This window comes from Chenopodium album, chromosome 17 (genome assembly GCF_948465745.1).
Source record: "Chenopodium album chromosome 17, dcCheAlbu1.1, whole genome shotgun sequence".
NCBI lineage: Eukaryota > Viridiplantae > Streptophyta > Magnoliopsida > Caryophyllales > Amaranthaceae > Chenopodium > Chenopodium album.
The window spans coordinates 19585459-19600188 of NC_137850.1; the positions used below are offsets into that span (position 1 = coordinate 19585459).

Sequence of the window (14730 nt, forward strand, 5' to 3'; positions counted from 1 at the left end):
GTACACCGAAGAGCTACTCTTGCTAGTTGACTCTCTTTCTCCATCTTGCCAATCTCTATAATACCTCACTACGTCTTCAATTATGTCCACCACTTCCTCTTCCATTTTGTTCATGATAGGACCTCCGGCTCCTCCATCTAAACATGATTTTCCTTGAGGGCTAAGGCCTCCATAGAAGATTTGAATGATTTGATAGGTTGGAATTCTGTGATGAGGACATTCTCTTTGATACTCTTTGTATCTCTCCCATGCTTCATAGAGGCTCTCACTTGGCTTTTGTTTGAAACCTTGAATCAATGCTCTAGCCTCCGCCGTTTTCTTTTGAGGATAGAAACGGGATAGAAATTCTTTGGTAACCTCGTCCCATGTCCTTAGAGAATTCGGCTTAACCTCCTTGTCTAGCCATTGCAAAGCACGCCGTATGAGAGAAAAGGGAAATAGCTTGAGGCGGATGAATTCTTGGAAAATTCCGTTCACCTTGATAGTATTGCAATATTTTTCGAACTCCTTGAGATGATTTAGTGGGCTTTCATGCTTGGCCCCACTAAATTGTCGCCTCTCTATCAAAGTGATCATTGACGGTGTTATTTCAAAGTCATTTGCCGGTGTTATAGGTAGAGCAATCCCACTTTCAAATCTATGCACCGGGAATCCCCAATTCTTTTAATGCCACTCTCGGATTTTCTCCCATTCTTGCTTGTTCTTCTTGTTGTGGTTCTTCTTGACTAATAATGCTAGGGCTCAAAGATCGTCTAGCACCCCTCAACCTTGCAATAGTTCTCTCAATTTCCGGATCAAATGGCACTAGTGAAAGACCACGTGCTCTATGCATAAAATCTCAAAAGAAATGGTTAGTAGCACGGCTACAAATGTAGCCGAAAAAGAAAATCTATTTGTATTTTCAAATAAAGGAGAAATAGACTCAACAACTATAACAAAGCACCAATATCATTCCCTGGCTTGGGCGCCAATTTTGACAAGAGGAAAATGTAGGTCGTTATCTACCTCTCCCTAAAGCCAAACTTAATTTGTAAACACTCGACTAACCTAATACAAGTATATGGTAAGTCAAGGGTCGAACCCAAAGGAATGAGTAGCAACGATGCTATAGCCTATGTCAAGCTAATTTGAAGAATATAAATGGTTGTGGTTGGTAACTAAAATGTCAAGAAGCTAGACAAATCGTAGAATCTAATATGCTAAACACTAGGGATATAGGTTCCACATGCAAGCTCAATGATTATGCTAATTTATAAATCACTCAATCGATTCAACATCACAAGGGACAAACAATAGTTGCAATCAAAGGAATCAAAAAGCTATCTCCTATAAGCCAAGCTAGGGTTCACAATGAATGGCTAACAAGGAAAATCACAATAAAATTCAATCAATTAAAGCAATTCTCAAATCAAGGGTTCATGTCATTGAAATTTGCAGTGCAATCTAGATTAATCATATAGGTTGATCACTCCTAGTTTAATTAATCACATGCACAACTTTGTCAACAAATTTAATTGTAACAATCCAACCAATTTAGTATCTTCAACTAGCAAAAAATCATCAATTAAGCATGCTTCCCCCTCTCCCTAGCAACTAATCTACTCACTAATCATGGTGAAATAAAGGAACAAAACAAATTCAATCAAATTCATATTCATTTAAAGCTTAATCAAAAGAAAATCAATCAATCAACAAATTCTAGAGCAAGGAATGTAATCTCAATCAAAATTCAAGAAACTAGAAGGTATTGCATTAAAAGTAAATCAAAGGAGAGAAATCTTACAAACTTTCATTGAATTGAAGCAGGAATTTCAAGATCAAATTGAAATCTAAGATCAAATTCAAGTACAAACAAGTAAATCTTAAGCTTCTCTCTCTACTTTCTCTCTCTAGTATTTCTGGAAAATTATATCTCAAGTACCAAAGTTAAGTCGTCATAAAAATGAAAGCCAAAAGCTATAATAAGAAAAATCGAGCGAAGGGGGCTGCACAGGGTCGTGCGCACACACAGGCCAGTCGCGCGCGCGCACGCACCCCTATGCCGCGCGCGTGCACCCCTGTGTGGTGCACGAGGCCTTGGCTCCTTTGCTTGCTTGATCAAACTTCGCACTCCCGAGCGTCCCCATGAATAGTGCACTCGAGATGATGCCCGCGAGCAAGGCAGTCCCAAAATGAGCAAATTAATTTGATTATTCACCTACAAAACACAAATAAAACAAAGAAAGAGAAAGCATAACAAAATAAAACTAAAACTAAAACTATGAATTATCAACTAAAAATATGAAAATCTCGTAAAATATAATCGAGAACCAAAGTGAATTATAAAAATGGAAAATCAAATAAAACTAAGAGAATTATATGAAAATGATGAAAGAAAATAAAGAAAATGAATCTAATTCTTATTCTTTTGAGAGCCATAAACGACGCTCAACAACACCGGATGTCAAGTAACATCAGCCGGTAAATTACTTAAGTTCTCTGTTAGGCTGTTCAACGAAATTGTACCAGTCCCCCCAATGGGGCAGACGAACCAGGTGCAATGGATTGTAGGTATCCCAAACCGCCTTGAAGCTGTCTGGGATCCATCAGGCTGGTGGCCATTTCCCGTCTGACTCACAAAGGCTATATGCGAATACCCGGTTGGGTTAAACGACTGTCGTTGACGGCTGTGTACTTGGTTTGGGGAAATCACTACTATGATTGATTGACTTAGGAATATTCCATACTCTTTAAAGTATCAACCATTCCAAAGTCAATCAATCAAAGTACTGAAACCAACCACACAGCCTCCAGCGGCAAGAGTAGCCGGTATACTATCTGAATTGCCGCATGCTTTAAAAAGTTTGGCAAAAATTCAAAAAATTGAAATATAATAGCAAATTCATCAAACCGACTCAGTCGACAAATTTCATTTAAGCCGGTAAGGATATTAGTGTTAACCGGATAACATCCGGGACAGAAAATAAAAATTGTCACCCGACTCCTCTGTCGGTAAAAATATACAAATACTCGGCACGCAGGCCGGAAAAACTAAAATTTGGCATACTACCGTAGAAAAATCAAGGCTGGGCAGCCTGGTTCTCCTCTTTAGGATTCTTCCCATCAGATTGGAGCTCAATGGTTTCTCCTTCTTCGGGGAGCTCCTTGGCAAGCTCCTCAAGCTTTGCGTTTGCCAAGGTCTCGAAGGACTCGGGCTCCGGCTCCCCTTTCTCTCTTAAATACACTACATTTTCAGCATATTGAAAATCCAGAGCCCAAAAACCATAGTCCTTGTTGGGGTGGAGAGCCTCCCAGGCGATCTTCATCCGAGCGTCGGAGTCCGCTTCATTTTCAGCAATCAGGCGGTCTTGCTTCGCCTCGATTGTTGCCTTGATATTCATTTGGACTCACTTCACATCCTTCTTTAGCCTCTCAACCTCCGCCTTGAGCTTTACATTCTCCTAGGAGGCACCCTGCAAGGCCTTGATGTCTTCCTCCGCCTTTCTTGAGGTTGGTTTCAGCCGTGGTGGCCTTCTCCTTTGCCTCATCCAGGGCTTTTTGAAGACCCTTGATCTGATCCCCCTGCTGCATCAATTCGGCTTTAGTTTCAAGTTCATTAATTGTACATTGATATTCAGCAACATCTTGAGAATCCCTAGCTGATCTAGTGGCTCTCTTTACCTCCTACCTCTTCCGGGCATATGGCTGTTTTAGTCCATCAACCCTGAGCACGGCCCGTAGACACAAACGGTGTCAATAATGCGGGATATATTATACTTAGTTCCTGCAAAGGGGAATTGGGTATACCTTAGACAGGAGTGCAGTGATACGTTCAACATTGAACGTCTTAATGCCTGGGATGACATCTTTCTCCTTCTTGGGAACGACGGCCAGCATGGACCGGGCATGCGCCTGGGCGTCCGGCCATCGGGGGGATTGATGTGCACCATATGTGAAAGGGGGTGAGTGAGCTGTATAGGCGGCACTAGCATGATGTCGGCTGTCGAACGAAAAAGTCTGTTGAGATTGAGATTTCACTCGCAATGGCCATCCCAGCTCAGGCGGAGATTCGAAGGGATTATATTTACCTTCAAGAGCTTGGGGGATTGCACCACCCCCAAGCGCAGAGAGACCGGATGGGACCATATCAAAGCCCACTCCAAAGCCTCCGATGGTGACATTTCTCCCCCCGACGCGGAGGCGGTTCCTCTCAGAAGAGCCTTCGGGGCCCGTCTTAGCTGAAGCCGTTTTGGCGGATTTTGCAGGCTTGGTTTGGGTGGAGGCGGTCTCATCCCGTCCCCATTTGGCTAGGTTCTTAGTAAAGGACCTAGGTGCCTCTCCACCCTGCAATCAACGAAGTATTAAATATTTAACCGGCAATGTCTATTGGAAAAATAGTTCAAGGAGCTAGATGGTTCTTTACCTCAGCCCTCAGCTTGGCGGCCTTGGCCTCCGCCAAGTCTCTCCGGATTTGTGCAGAGGACCGCTTGGGAGTCTTCTCATCAGCAACCATGTTCAAAGCTTCTTTTGCAAAAATAATGAACACATGATTAGTGTAAAATCATAATTGGCTAACAATAGTACAAGCGGAATTAAACCGAGTGTATATCAAACATACGCTTTGGAAACATCGTGCAAAGCCCGCAGGCGGATAAGAATGCCTCATCTCTAAACCATGCGCACATGGGAATCCAATTATTAGGGACCTTTATTACGTCCTCGGTTGAGAACGTCTCCGGATGGAGCTCAAAAAACTTGGTTTCCATGATAGCGTCATAGTCGTCCCCAGGAATCCGGGGAAGGGCACATTTCCGACCTAGTAGGTCGGGCTTTTTATTATACCGGCGCAGCTCCCGGTTCTCTCGACGGGTTGGGGCAAACAGCAGGTAGAAACGGGTTTTCTAACCGTCATATTTGGAAACCTTGTCCAATGTCATTTGGTATTGAGGGAGAGTGGTCAAGGTGTACCACGCCCTCCAACCGCCTTGGTTGTGGCTGAGATAGTGCATGTGAGCAAAAGCCTCCCAGCTGGGATTCAAGTCTTGCATCTCACAGGCGACAACATACCCTAGAATGTAAGCCCATGAATTTGGGGAGAGCTGCCAAACGCCCAGGCCATAACCCTTAAGTATGGCTCTCACAGCATGGTGAAACGGGAACCAGAGGCCTGCCAAGAATGCTGCCTCATAGCATCCAAAGTAGGCATTGGTGTTCTCCTGGTCATCATTCCAGGAGATGGTGCCAAACTCAGGCGGCACCTAGATAGTATATCCATTTCCCAAGGGTCGCTTCTTTACAAAGCTTTCAATGCCCTTTAGCATTGTCCGCCTATCTTTAGCGGAGATATGGATCTGAAAGGGATCATCCTTCGCTTCCCATTTTTTCCTCTCTTCGGCTTCACTATCCTCAAGCGGGGAAAGAGGGGCATCACTATCATCCTCAGAGCTAGACCCTGAGGCGGAGCTTTCACCGTCTCCCTTGTCGACGGCTGACCCCGATGAAGACTCTTCCCCGTCTTTATCTTCGGGGCCAGCTTCATGAAGGTCCATCTAGGAGACGGCTCCCTCCTCGTCTCTACCCTTATCGTATATTCCCCTGAGCTTTCATTGCTCTCTGACCCCTCAACCGGGGTTACATCATTAGACGTCACTTCCAAAGTACTGTCTCTTCGACGCCGTCTGGTGGCTGTCTGTAGTTCTAGCCATCATGTTCACAGACACACAGATGGTCAGTCGAGGGAGTATAAAATTGCTCCATACACCCAGACCGGCACACCTAGTCCTAGACTCAGCTGTACCAGGAGACCGGCTGACTACTGACTTAGGTCGCGCCGTGTGTGTTGCTGATGAGTCCATTTATTGAATGAATTAAAGCAAATGTAAATGAGCTGAAGGGAGTAGAGGCGGTACCTTACGTTTGTCTCTGAAAGGGGGGCAAACGATGATGATCGATTGAGATGATGCTGAAGTCGACTTTGCTTGCTTAGGGCTCAGGTGGTTGTAAACCGGCTGAGGCAGGCGGAAAATGAACAACGCTTGTGTTCACGCGGACAGACGGCAGACTTTCTCTCTCTCTAGGATTGGTGATTTTCTCTCTCTAGAATGTTTTGGAAACGTCTAAAATGAGGGGGGTAAATTGTGTATTTATAGAGGGGTAAAAAAATAGGGGCATCTTGGTAATTTCCCCAGAATGTGAAAGGTTAAATTTTCAGAGTAAAAAAATAAATAAAAAATAAAAAAATAAATTCCTATGGCTGAGTGACATATGTCACAGATGCCACGTGGCGTGCCACGTCACATCTGTGAGGGGCAAATGTTTTGGGTAATTTTACCCATGCCACGTGGGCCAATCAAGTCTTGACACGTGTCATACTCTAGTTGGTCCGAATTGGACCAGGCTCCATTTGACACGTTTCCCTCCTAGAACTTGGGAGAAAAAAGCGGCCTGTGAGGGCCCAAATCGCGAGAAAGCCGTAATACGGGACACCTAAGCAGAACTAGGTCAGAGTGACCTAACCAGAGGCACGTTTCCAAATGACCCTATAAAATAGGGAGATTCCCCCATTTTCGGGAAAAGGAATTAATTATTACAGCAGACCCTACATTCTCTTACATCAGAGAAACACCTGATCTAGGAATCCGGGAGGATCTCACTTTTCATTTTCCGCACCTTCTGCTACCCACATTCAACTAATAACTTGAACATCGGAGGCGGAGCTCCTGCCACACGGAGTCTCCATTATTTTGCACGTACAGGCGCAGTTGGATCAGTCCTCGAGCTGTAACTCTCCCAAGGGACAAAAACGCCCAAAGCAAAACACATATAAACAAAGCATTTTGAATCAAATGAAAGTAAAACACATTCAAATAAAGCTTTTTGAAGCAAATGAAACTCAAATGCATTCAAAAAAGATAATTTAATCAAAAGAAAATCAAACACATTATAAAAAAGCTTTTTTGAATCAAATGAAAGTCAAACACGTTCAAACAAAACTTTTTGAATCAAATGAAAGTCAAATGTATTCAACAAAGCTGAATCAAATAAAAGTCATACTTAATTAAACAAAGCTTTTTGAATCAAATGAATGTCAAACTCATTCAAACAAAGCATTTTGAATCAAATGAAAGTCAAACATATTCGAATAAAGCTTTTTGAATCAAATGAAAGTGAAATGCATTCAACAAAGCTAATTAAATCAAATGTAAGTCAAACACATTCAAACAAAGTTTTTTGAACCAAATGAATATCAAATGTATTCAAATAAAGCTTTTTAAATCAAATAAAAGTCAAATGCATTCAACAAAGCTAATTAAATCAAATGTAAGTTAAACACATTCAAACAAAGCTTTTTGAATCAAATGAAAGTCAAATACATTGAACATAGCAAACTGAATCAAAAGAAGGTCAAACCCATTGAAACAAAGATTTTTGAATAAAATGACAGTCAAACACATTCAAACAAAGTATTTTGAATCACAAGAAAGTAAAACACATTCAAATAAAGCTTTTTGAATCAAATGAAAGTCAAATGCAATCACCAAAACTTATAGAATCAAATGAAAGTCAAACACATTTTAACAAAGCTTTTTGAATCAAATAAAAGTCAAATGGATTCAACAAAGCTAATTAAGTCAAATGAAAGTCAAACTCATTAAAACAAAGCCTTTTAAATCAAATGAAAGTCAAACGCAATCAAACAAAGCATTTTGAATCAAATGAAAGTCAAACACATTCAAATAAAGCTTTTTGAATCAAATGAAAGTCAAATGCATTCAACAAAGACAATTAAATAATATAAAAGTCAAACACATTCAAACAAATATTTTTGAATCAAATGAAAGTCAAATGTATTCAACATATCAAATTGAATCAAAAGATAGTCAACTTCATTTACACAAAGCTTTATGAATAAAATGACATAAAAACACTCAAACAAAGCATTTTAAATCAAATGAAAGTAAAACATTTTCAAATAACCCTTTTTGAATAAAATGAAAGTCAAATGCAATTAACAAAGCTTATTGAATCAAATAAAATTCAAATGTATTCAAACAAAGCTTTATTAATCAAATGAAAGTCAAATGCATTCAAATAAGCTAATTGAATCAAATGAAAGTCAAACTCAATCAAGCAAAGCTTTTTGAATGAAATGAAAGTCAAATGTATTCAAGAAAGCTAATTGAATCAAATGAAAATCATACTTAATTAAACAAAGCTTTTTTAATCAAAGGAATGTCAAACTTATTCAAACAAGGCATTTTGAATCAAATGAAAGTCAAACACACTCGAATGAAGCTTTTTGAATCAAATGAAAGTGAAACTCATTCAAACAGAGATTTTTGAATCAAATGAAACTCAAATACAATCAACAAAGCAAATTAAATAAAATGAAAGACAAATGCATTCAACAAAGCTAATAGAATAAAATTAAAGTCAAACACATTCAAATAAAGAATTTTGAATCAAAAGAAAGTCAAACACATTCAAATAAAGCTTTTTGAATCAAATGAAAGTCAAATGCATTCAACAAAGCTAATTGAATCAAATGAAAGTCAAACTCATTCAAACAAAGCTTTTGAATCAAATGAAAGTGAAATGCATTCAAAAAAGATAATTGAATCAAGTGAAAGTCAAAAACATTTAAACGAAGATTTTAGAATCAAATGAAAGTCAAATACATTCAACAAAGCTACTTAAATTAAATGAAAGACAAACTCATTAAAACAGAGCTTTTTGAATCAAATGAATGTCAAACACATTCAAACTAAGCATTTTAAATCAAATGAAAGTTAAATGCATTCAAAAAAGCTAATTAAATCAAATGTAAGTCAAACACATTCAAACAAAGCTTTTTGAATCAAATAAATATCAAACATATTCAAATTAAGCTTTTTGAATCAAATGAAAGTCAAATGCATTTAACAAAGCTAATTAAAACAAATGGAAGTAAAAAAGATTCAAACAAAGCTTTTTGAATCAAATGAAAGTCAAATGCATTCAACATAGCAAATTGAATCAAAAGAAAGTCAAACTCATTGAAACAAAGCTTTTTAAAAAAAATTACAGTCAAACACATTCAAATAAATCATTTTCAATTAAAAGAAAGTAAAACACATTCAAATAAAGGTTTTTGAATCAAATGAAAGTCAAATGCAGTCAACAAAGCTAATTGAATCAAATGAAAGTCAAACGAATTTAAACAAAGCTTTATGAATGAAATGAAAGTCAAATACATTCAACAAAGCTAATTGAATCAAATGAAAGTCAAAATCATTCAAATAAAGCTTTTTGAATGAATTGAAAGTCAAATTTATTCAACAAAGCTAATTGAATCAAATGAAAGTCATACTTAATTAAACAAAGCTTTTTGAGTTAAATGAATGTCGAACTCATTCAACCATAGCGTTTTGAATGAAATGAAAGTCAAACACATTCAAATAAAGTTTTTGAATCAAATGAAAGTCAAACTCATTTAAATATAGCTTTTTGAATCAAATGAAAGTCAAATGCTATCAACAAAGCTAATTGAATCAAATGAAAGTCAAACTCATGCAAACAAAGCTTTTTGAATCAAATTAAAGTCAAACACAATTAAATGAAGATTTTAGAATCAAATGAAAGTCAAATGCATTCAACAAAGCTACTTGAATTAAATGAAAGTCAAACTCGTTAAAAAAAAGCTTTTTGAATCAAATGAAAGTCAAGCACATTCAATCAAAGCATTTTGAATCAAATGAAAGTCAAACACATTCAAATTAAGCTTTTTTAATCAAATGAATGTCAAACTCATTCAAACAAAACTTTTTAAATCAAATGAAAGTCAAATGCTATCAACAAAGCTAATTGAATCAAATGAAATTTAAACGCATTTAACAAAGCTAATTGAATCAAATGAAAGACAAATGCATTCAACAAAGCTAATTGAATCTAAATAAAGTCAAACACATTCAAACGAAACATTTTGAATCAAATGAAAGTCAAACACATTCAAACAAAGATTTTTGAATCAAATGTAAGTCAAAAAAATTCAACAAAGCTAATTGAATCATAGGAAAGTCATACTTAATTAAACAAAGCTTTTTGAATAAAATGAATGCCAAACTCATTCAAGAAAAGCATTTTGAATCAAATGAAATTCAAAGACATTTAAATAAAGCTTTTTGAATCAAATAAAAGTCAAACTCATTCAAACAAAGCTTTTTGAATCAAATGAAAGTCAAGTGCAATCAACAAAGCTAATTGAATTAAATGAAAGTCAAACGCGTTCAACAAAGTTAAATGAGTCCATGAAAGACAAAAGCATTCAACAAAGTTAATTGAATCAAATTACAGTCAAACACATTCAACTAACACATTTTGAATCAAATGAAAGTCAAACGCATTCAACAAAGCTAATTGAATCAAACGAAAGACAAACGCGTTCAACAAAGCTAATTGAATCAAATTAAAGTCAAACACATTCAAATACAGTATTTTAAATCAAATTAAAGTAAAACACATTTAAATAAAGCTTTTTGAAGCAAATGAAAGTCAAATGCATTCAAAAAAGAAAATTTAATCAAATGAAAAGCAAACACATTATAAAAAAGCTTTTTGAATCAAACGAAAGTAAAAAACGTTCAAACAAAACTTTTTGAACCAAATGAAAAGTCAAATGTATTCAACAAAGCTAATTAAATCAAATGAAAGTCAAACTTAATAAAAGAAAGCTTTTTGAATCAAATGAATGTCAAACTTATTCAAACAAAGCATTTTGAATCAAATGAAAGTCAAACACATTCAAACAAATCTTTTTTATTAAAGTGAAAGCCAAATGCATTCAACATAGCAATTTGAATCAAAATAAAGTCAAACTCATTGAAACAAAGATTTTTGAATAAAATGACAGTCAAACACATTCAAACAAATCTTTTTGAATCAAAAGAAAGTAAAACACATTTAAATAAAGCTTTTTGAATCAAATGAAAGTTAAATGCAATGAACAAAACTAATTGAATCAAATGAAAGTCAAACTCATTCAAACAAAGCTTTTATAATCAAATGAAAGTCAAACACATTCAAACAAAGCATTTTTAATCAAATGAAAGTAAAACAGATTCAAAAAAAGCTTTTGAAGCAAATAAAAGTCAAATGCATTCAAAAAAGATAATTTAATCAAATGAAAGTCAAACACATTATAAAAAAGCTTTTTTAATCAAATGAAAGTCAAACACGTTCAAACAAAGCATTTTGAATCAAATGAAAGTCAAACGCATATAACAAAGATAATTGAATCAAATGAAAGATAAACGCATTCCACACAGCTAATTGAATAAAATCAAAGTCAAACTCATTCAAACAAAGCATTTGAATCAAATGAAAGTCAAATGCATTCAAAAAAGTTAACTGGATCAAGTGAAAGTCAATCACATTTATACGAATATTTTAGAATCAAATGAAAATCAAATGCATTAAACAAAGATACTTGAATTAAATGAAAGACAAACTCATTAAAAAAGAGCATTTTGAATCAAATGAAAGTCAAACACTTTCAAATAAAGCATTTTGAATCAAATCAAAGTCAAACACATTCAAGTAAAGCTTTTTGAATCAAATGAAAGTCAAATGCATTCAACAAAGCTAATTAAATCAAATTGTTAGTCAAACACAATCAAACAAAGCTTTTTGAATCAAATGAATGTCAAATGCATTCAACATAGCAAATAGAATCATAAGAAAGTTAAACTCATTAGTCAAAGCTTTTTGAATAAAATGACAATCAAACACATTCAAACAAATCATTTTGAATCAAAAGAAAGTAAAACACATTCAAATAAAGCTTTTTAAATCAAATGAAAGTCAAATGCATTTAACATAGCAAATAGAATCAAATGAAAGTCAAACTCATTTAAACAAAGCTTTTTGAATCAAATGAAAGTCAAACTCATTCAAATAAAGCATTTTTAATTAAATGAAAGTAAAACACATTTAAATAAAGCTTTATGAAGCAAATGAAAGTCAAATGAAAATCAAACACATTATTAAATAGCTTTTTGAATCAAATGAAAGTCAAACTCGTTCAAACATAGCTTTTTGAATCAAATGAAAGTCAAATGTATTCAACAAAGCTAATTGAATCAAATGAAAGTCAAACTTAATAAAACAAAGCTTTTTAAATCAAATGAGTGTCAAACTTATTCAAACAAAGCATTTAGAATCAAATGAAAGTCAAACACATTCGAATAAAGCTTTTTAAATCAAATGATAGTCAAACTCATTCAAACAAGGCTTTTTTAATCAAATGAAAGTCAAATGCAATCAGAAATGCTAATTGAATAAAATGAAAGTCAAACGCATTACACAAAGCTAATTGAATCAAAAGAAAGTAAAACGCATTCAACAAAGCTAATTGAATAAAATCAAAGGAAAACAGATTCAAATAAAGCATTTTGAAATAAATGAAAGTCTAACACATTCAAATAAATCTTTTTGAATCAAATGAAAGTCAAATGCATATAACAAAGCTAATTGAATCAAATCAAAGTCAAACTCATTCAAACAAAGCTTTTATATCAAATGAAAGTCAAATGCATTCAAAAAAGTGAATTGAATCAAGTTATAGTCAAACATATTTAAACGAATATTTTAGAATCAAATAAAAATCAAATGCATTCAACAAAGCTACTTGAATTAAATGAAAGACAAACTTATTAAAAAAGAGCTTTTTGAATCAAATCAAAGTCAAACACATTCAATTAAAGCTTTTTGAATCAAATGAAAGTGAAATGCATTCAACAACGCTAATTAAATCAAATGTAAGTCAAACACATTCAAACAAAGCATTTGGAATCAATTGAAAGTAAAACACATTCAAAAAATGCTTTTTGAATTAAATGAAAGTCAATTGCAATCAACAAAGCTAATTGAATAAAATTAAAGTCAAACACATTCAAATAAAGCATTTTGAATCAAATAAAAGTCCAACACATTAAAATAAAGCTTTTCGAATCAAATGAAAGTCAAATGCATTCAACAAAGCTAATTGAATCAAATCAAAGTCAAACTCATTCAAACAAAGGTTTTGAATCAAATGAAAGTCAAATGCGTTCAAAAAAGTTAATTGTATCAAGTGAAAGTTAAACACATTTAAACGAAGATTTTAGAATCAAATAAAAATCCAATGCATTCAACAAAGGAACTTGAATTAAATCGAAGACAAAATCTTTAAAAAGGAGCTTTTTGAATCAAATGAAAGTCAAATGCATTCAACAAAGCAAATTAAATTAAATAGTAAGTCAAACACATTCTAACAAAGCTTTTTGAATCAAATGAAAGTCAAAGGCATTCAACATAGCAAATTGAATCAAAAGATTTTGAATTAAATGTCAGTCAAACACATTTAAACAAATCATTTTGAATCAAAAGCAAGTAACACACATTCGAATAAAGCTTTTTGAATCAAATGAATGTAATACTTATTCAAATAAAGCTTTTTGAATCAAATGAAAGTCAAATGCAATCAACAATGCTAAATGAATCAAATGAAAGTCAAACGCATACAACAAAGCTAATTGATTCCAATGAAAGACAAAGGCATTCAACAAACCTAATTGAATAAAATTAAAGTCAAACACATTCAAATTAAGCATTTTGAATCAAATGAAAATCAAACACATTCAGATAAAGCTTTTGAATCAAATGAAAGTAAAATGCATTCAACAAAGCTAATTGAATCAAATGAAAGTCAAACTCGTTCAAACAAAGCTTTTGAATCAAATGAAAGTCAATTGCATTCAACAAAGGTAATTAAATCAAGTGAAAGTCAAACACATTTAAGCGAACATTTTGGAATCAAATGAAAGTTAAATGCATTCACCAAAGCTACTTGAATTAAATGAAAGACAAACTCATTAAAACAAATCTTTTTAAATCAAATGAAAGTCAAACACATTCAAATAAAGCTTTTTTAATCAAATGAAAGTCAAATGCATTAAACAAAGCTAATTAAATCAAATAGTAAGTCAAACACATTCAAGCAAAGCTTTTTGAATCAAATAAAAGTCAAAGGCATTCAACAAAGCAAATTGAATCAAAAGATCGTCAAAATTAATGAAACAAAGCTTTTTGAATAAAATGACAGTCTAACACATTCAAACAAATCCTTTGAATCAAAAGAAAGTAAACCACATTCAAATAAAGCTTTTTGAATCAAATTAAGGTCAAATGTAATCAGTAAAGCTAATTGAATCTAATGAAAGTCAAACACATTTAAACAAAGCTTTTTGAATCAAATGAAAGTAAAACATATTCAACAAGGCTAAATAAATCTAATGAAAGACAAATGCATTCAACAAAGCTAATTTAATCAAATGAAAGTCAAATGCAATCAACAAAGCTAATTGAATCAAATGAAAGTCAAATGCATACAACAAAGCTAATTGAATCAAATGAAAGACAAACGGATTCAACAAAGCTAATTGAATAAAATTAAAGTCTAACACATTCAAATTAAGCATTTTTAATCAAATGAAAGTTAAACACATTCAGATAAAGCTTTTTGAATCAAATGAAATTCAAATACATTCAACAAAGCTAATTCAATCAAATGAAAGTCAAACACATTCATACAAAGCTTTTTGAATCAAATGTAAGTGAAACACATTTAAATGAAGCTTTTTAAACTAAATAAAAGTCAAACTCATTCAAACAAAGCTTTTTGAATCAAATGAAAATCAAATGCAGTCAACAAAGCAAATTGAATCAAATGAAAGT

General features: G+C 34.0%; 1 non-coding gene across 1 annotated transcript; it reads left to right on the forward strand.

The window, feature by feature from the left end:
• Positions 1 to 202: 202 nt before the first annotated feature.
• On the forward strand, positions 203 to 308 carry LOC145590482 (small nucleolar RNA R71). The gene has a single exon (XR_014102074.1). It is a non-coding gene; the product is annotated as a small nucleolar RNA R71 (small nucleolar RNA).
• The last annotated feature ends 14422 nt before the right edge of the window (positions 309 to 14730 follow it).